The sequence below is a fragment of the Dioscorea cayenensis genome, chromosome 2 (assembly GCF_009730915.1).
Source record: "Dioscorea cayenensis subsp. rotundata cultivar TDr96_F1 chromosome 2, TDr96_F1_v2_PseudoChromosome.rev07_lg8_w22 25.fasta, whole genome shotgun sequence".
Lineage (NCBI taxonomy): Eukaryota > Viridiplantae > Streptophyta > Magnoliopsida > Dioscoreales > Dioscoreaceae > Dioscorea > Dioscorea cayenensis.
This window is the reverse complement of record NC_052472.1, coordinates 12,862,468-12,868,981: the sequence shown is the minus strand read 5'-3', so window position 1 is coordinate 12,868,981 and position 6,514 is coordinate 12,862,468. Positions and strand designations below refer to the sequence as shown.

At 42.9% G+C, this 6,514-nt stretch overlaps 1 non-coding gene across 1 annotated transcript; it reads right to left on the bottom strand.

Annotated features, from left to right (window-relative positions):
• Positions 1 to 4,210: 4,210 nt before the first annotated feature.
• LOC120281060 lies at positions 4,211 to 4,317 on the bottom strand. The gene has a single exon (XR_005542486.1). It is a non-coding gene; the product is annotated as a small nucleolar RNA R71 (small nucleolar RNA).
• Between the last annotated feature and the right edge of the window lie 2,197 nt (positions 4,318 to 6,514).

Here is a 6,514-nt window from a genome sequence, read left to right as displayed (position 1 = left end):
TTAGCAATTATCACATCGAAGAACAAACTGATGTGTATCCTGAAACAAAGTTGGCCAATAAAACCCAGCAGCCAAGGCTTTTTCAGCAGTTCTCATTAAGTGACAATACCTCAACCATTCTTGAGTGACAATGTGCAAGTATGTCCCAAAATTCTTCTCTTGATACACATCTTCGGACCACATGATTTGCACAAATGCGAAACAAGAATGGATCGCCCCAAAAATATTTCTTTAAATCATTGAAAAACTTATTCTTTTGTTGGAATGTGAGTCCTTGCTTAAGAACTTTGCCTGATAAGTAATTTGTAAATTCTGTGAACCATAGAGTGTCACCTGATGCCAAACTTTGGACTGAATACAAATGGTCATCGAGAAAGAAATTGTTAATTTCCTTGTTTGATGGCTCTTGCCTTTCACAACCTTCTAATTGAGACAAATGGTCTACAAATACATTTTCGGCCCCTCTCTTATCTTTTATCTCCATATCAAACTCTTGCAACAGTAAAATCCATTGGATCAACTTCAGTTTATCATCAGCCTTGTTCATGAAATAATGAAGTGCCGGGTGATCTGTAAGTACCGTGACCCTAGATAAGATGAGGTATGGTCTAAACTTGTCAAAGGCAAATACCACTGCTAACAACTCTTTTTTCTATAGTAGTGTAGTTCTCTTGAGCACTCGTGAGATTCTTGCTAGTATAATAGATTGGTTGGAACTATTTAAACTTCCTTTGCCCCAAAACTGCTCCAATAGCATAATCACTCGCATCACACATGAACTCAAATGGTTCGTTCCAATCCGGTGTAATTAGAATTGGTGCTTGCATTAATTTCTCTTTCAGCAAATTGAAAGCAACCAAGCAATCATCTCCAAAATTGAAGGGCACATCTTTTTCTAGGAGTTTGTCAATGGTTGAGCGATTTTTGAAAAATCCTTGATGAACCTTCTGTAGAAGCCTGCATGGCCCAAGAAACTACAAACTCCTTTCATTTTATTGGTGGAGGAAGTTTGTCTATGACTTTGATCTTTGCCTTATCCATTTCCATCCCCAATAGGGAGATGTTGTGATCAAGGATAATGCCCTCTTGGACAATAACGTGACACTTTTCCTAATTAAGAACAAGGTTTGCTTCCTCACATCTCACCAATACTCTCTCTAAGTTTCTTAATCAAATATCAATGAAGTCTCCAAATACCGAAAAATCATACATGAATACCTCCATGATGTCTTCTAAAAGATCATGAAAAATAACAGTTATGCAGCGTTGAAATGTCGCCGGCGCATTGCACAATCCGAAAGGCATTCTTCTATAAGCAAAGGTCCCTCAGGGGCAAGTAACTGTTAATGATTCAATGATGATGAGTGTGATAATGAGTGTGATAATGATTCAATTCTCAACAGTAAAAACAACAAGTAAGAGAGCAAAATTAAAGAAGGGGGGTAAAGCAATCGATAAAGATGGAGTACCCGGATAATGCTCCGCCTAAGATAATTGTTTCAAGTGAAAGAATCCTCTATTATGCTTCCTAATCAATGCAATGGTGAGTCGTGGAAATCCTTAATTACATAGTCCCAAATCTAAGGTCAACTACGCCTAACTCTATACATGTCCCGGAAGAGAAATCGAACAATCTCAACACCTCGCTGATAAGTGCTTGTGCGATATGAATGCGAAGCGTTCATTCCTTATGTTGAGCATTACTTTTCTTAGGTTTTTACATTAATATGTGTGTTTTTATGTTACTTTTATGCAGGTAGGGTTGTGAGGCCGAGTATGAAGGAAATAGGCCAATGTGGATCATAATGCACCTATTTTGGAGGAGATCTTGCTAAGGTTCAAACGCGAAGACATAGGATAGGTGTGAGATGCTAGAGTGTGTGCCAACCTCCTCGCATTCGAGTGAGCACATCCATTTGGAGGGGCACAAAGGCAGTCACACTGGAGCACTCTGTCCTAAGAATATAAGAACAAGAGCTCCACCAACATGTATATCATTGAAGAAGCAAGTGATTCACGACGTGAACGTGTGCCCGTTTGCGTTACCCTGATGAAAGTATGGAATTGGAAGTTATTCAGGTCAAAGTTGTAGGAGGGCACTATAGAAGCACTGTAGCAGCAATGTTCATAGCCGGCCGAGAAACCAGAGAAACAGAGAATCCACACGGGCGTGTGGAAATTATCCAAGCCCGTGTAGAAATTCCGCACGGGCGCGTGTAGTGTCCACGCCCGTGGAGTTGCCCGATTGCAGCCCTATTTAAAGCCGTTTCAGCCCCGATTTTGGTATTCTTTTCTCCATCTTTTCCCCAACTTGAGAGAGGGCTTCGGCTAGGGTTTTGAGGGGTATTGGCTAGGGTTTTGGAGGGGTTCTATGGCTCCAACATCGCGCGTCGTTTGGAAAATCGCGCGTCATTTGGAAGAAGGTTATTGGGAGAGCTTTCGTCGGCATCGATCCGGCGAGGTATATCCTAGGCTGGACAAAGGATCCCTTGCGACGAGTAGAGGACTCTCCACAAGACCATTGACACGACCATCGAGGGGGTTTCTTTATGGATTCATTGCTTTTACATTCGATTTTTTTGATTGTACTTAGCTCCATGGAGAGCTAAACCCCTAGTGGGTACTTGGGTGATTGTGAACCCTAGGATGTATTCGTTTCATTGAACTTCTTTTATTATGCTTTCAATAAATTGATGTTTATTGTGAGTTCCAACCTTGAATGCTTGATTGTATGAACATTTCCCCTAGAGTGACACTAGGGTTGAGAGTTCTTGTTGGTAACCTTGTGAGTGAGTGACACACCACGAGCGTTAGACAAAGCTAGGTTGGAGAGGGTTGAGAGGGTGAGTCGAGAGGTACAGGAGCGTCCCCTTTCCCCTCCGACGTGATAGATTCTACCTCTATTCCTTGAGTTCTTTGCGGCCATAATAGAGTGAATGGTCTAAGGGATGAACCTCCGATAGGGCCTAGTTGCGCGTGCAATGGAGTGAAGCGTTGAGGTGATCTTAGTATCTAGGGCTTAATTGTGGCTAGGGACCTTCCGCCTGGAGCAAAGGGTTAGGTCTATAATTAGGAAGCGATTTATCACTTGGAATCTTTAGAGCTCATTGCAACTTTATTCGAGTGCGAGGTTGAGAGGTTATTTAATCTCTCCTCCGGGATATGAATAGAGTTAGGCATAGTTGACCTTAGATTTGGGACTATGTATGAAAGGATTTTCACGACTCACCATTGCATTGATTAGGAAGCATAATAGAGAGTTTTTGCACTTGAAGCGATTATCCTAGGTGAAGCATCATCCGAGTACCCCATCTTTATCGATTGCCTTACCTCCTCCTTACTTTTGCTCTCTTACTTGTTGCTTTAGTTGTTGAGAATCGAAACATTATCATAGTTATCATTGTTGATACTCCACATAGCTAAGAATCGAATTAAGTTTCTTTACTCCCTACTCCCTGTGGATTCGACCCCGCTCACCCGGGATTATTACTTCGACAAACCCGTGCACTTGCGGGATATACACAAGGGGACCTTGTCAAGTTTTTGGCGCCGTTGCCGGGGAGCTAGGCATTTAGAGATACTTTGCACTTTGTTTTCTTAGCTATTTCACCACACATTCTAATTCATATCTTGTTATTCTATCATCGTTTTGATTGTATTTTTCTTTCTTTTTGGTGCATCTCCAGGTTATGACCCGAGGGAATCCATCAATATTGATTAAAGGAGACCCTGAGCTTGAACGTACACTTAGAAGAAAATGGAAAGAACCTGTGCAAGAACAGCATAATCCAGCTGATTTGGAAGTAGAAGGATCTGAAAATATGGCAGAACAAAATGAGCAACAACGAACACTATCCGATTATGCCAGACCTTCAGTGTTGGGGACACAATCGAGTATTATGCGTCCCCCAATTAGAGCTCAGAACTTCGAGCTAAAGCCGACATTCATCCATATGCTGCAGTAGTCCGCACAATTCAACGGTTTGGCCGATGAGGATCCAAACAGTCACATAGAGAACTTCCTCGAGGAATGCGACATGCTGAAGATAAATGGTGTGACGGATGATGCCATCAAATTGAGAGCCTTCCCATTTTCCTTAAAGGGGAGAGCAAAGCAGTGGCTACACTCATTACCTAGAGCATCAATCACTACATGGGAGGAGATGGTAGAAGCTTTTCTAGCCCATTATTTCCCTCCCGAAAATTAGCAAAGCTTAGGAATGAGATCTCATCCTTTATGTAGTTGGAATTGGAGTCTCTATTTGAGACATGGGAAAGGTTCAAGGAACTCCTACGAAAGTGTCCGCAACACGGATTCCCGGAGTGGATGATTGTTCAAACCTTCTACAATGGTTTGAACCCGAGTACAAAGGCAACTCTTGGATGCAGCGGCAGGAGGTACCTTAGGTAGCAAGACCCCCGATGAGGCTCGGCAATTGATTGAGGAAATGGGGTTAAATAGCTACCAGTGGAACGCTAGGGAGAAGAAAAAGGTGGCCGGTCTCCATGAAATTGATGCGGTAACTTCATTGGCGGCCCAAGTGAAGAGTTTGAGTAAGAAGCTAGATCTTATAGCTTCAAATAGAGTTGCGGCCGTGACCAATTGCACCGGTTGTGGTGGAGGACATGCTCCCTACAATTGCCCAATCATCATTGGTGATGTGTCTTCAGTTGAGAACGTTGACTTTGTAGGTAATAGAATGAGACCTCAAGAGAATCCATACAGCAACACCTACAATTCAGGTTGGAAGAATCATCCCAACTTTTCATGGAGTAATCAAGGACCACAGAAGACCATGGAAAACAGACCTTGTCACTCGCACTCGCATAGAGTTGCAATGAGCTCTAGGTATTCCAAGTGATAAATCTCTTCCTAATTATAGACCTAACCCTTTGGTCCAGGTGGAGGGTCCCTAACCGAAATTGAGCGCTAGATACTAAGATCACCTCAACGCTTCACTCTGTTGGACGCGCAACTAAGCCCCAGCGGAAGTTCATCCCTTAGACCATTCACTCTATTATGGCCGCAAAGAACTCGAGGAACGGAGGTAGAATCTTTCACGCCAGAGGAGAAAGGGGACGCTCCTGTACCTCTCAACTTACCCTCTCAACCCTCTCCAACCTAGCTTTGTCTAACGCTCGTGGTGTGTCACTCACTCACAAGTTTACCAATAAGAACTCTCAACCCTAGTGTCACTCTAGCGGAAATGTTCATACAATCAAGCATTCAAGGTTGGAACTCACAATAAACATCAATTTATTGAAAGCATAATAAAGAGGTTCAAAGAAACAAATACATCCTAGGGTTCACAATACCCGAGTACCCACTAGGGGTTAAGCTCTCCATAGAGCTAAGTACAATCAAAGAAATAGAATGTAAAAGCAATGAATCCATAAAGAAACCCCCTCGATAATCGTGTCGATGGTCTTGTGGAAAGTCCTCTACTCGTCGTCCAAGGATTCCCTCGTCCGGTATAGGATACGCGTCGACGGAAGCTCCCCTACCAACCTTCTTCCTAAGGAATGACGATTTCGGAGCCGTAGAACCTCTACAAAACCTTGGCCAATACCCCTCAAAACCCTAACCGAAGCCCTCTCTCAAGTTGGGGAAAAGATGGAGAAAAGAATACCAAAATTGGGGCTAAATCGGCTTTAAATAGGGCTGGAATCGGGCAACTACACGGCGTGTATGCTCCACGCGCCTGTGCGGAATTTCCACATAGCTGTGGATAATTTCCACACGCCCGTGTGGATTCTCTGTTTCTTTGGTTTCTCGGCCGGCTGTGAGCAGTGCTGCTATAATATATGCTAAAGTGTTGCTACAGTGCTCTGCGACAGTATTCACCCTGAATAGCTTCCCAATTCCATACTTTCATCGGGGTAACGCAACGGGCACACGTTCACGTAGTGGATCACTTGCTTCTTCAATGGTGTACACGTTGGTGGAGCTCTTGTTCTATGTGCATAAGTCGGAATGCTCGAATGTGACTGCCTTTGTGCCCCACCAAATGGATGTGCCCACTCGAATATGAGGACGTTGGCACACACTCTAGCATCTCACACCTGACCTATGTCTTCGCGTTTGAACCTTAGCAAGATTTCCTCCAAAATTGGTGCATTATGATCCACATTGGCCTATTTCCTTCATACTCGGCCTCACAACCCTACCTGCATAAAAGTAACATAAAAACACACATATTAGTGTAAAACCCGAGAAAAATAATGCTCAACATAAGGAATGAACGCTTCGCATTCGTATCGCACAAGCACTTATCAATGGGGTATATAATTCCTATATCCAACAGTTGGACTCACCCAATCTTCTCTGGGGTTGAATCACAGACCTATAATTGTCCTCTATTAAGATTTTATGAGTGCAAAATGAAGGATTGATGACTTTTATATTAGAAATCTTCCAAGCAATAATAGATTTATATCTTTTCAGCATGCTTGCGAGTTTGTCCTTCTGATCTGCTGAGATGTTTAAAGAAACAATGATTAGGAGCTTTAATTC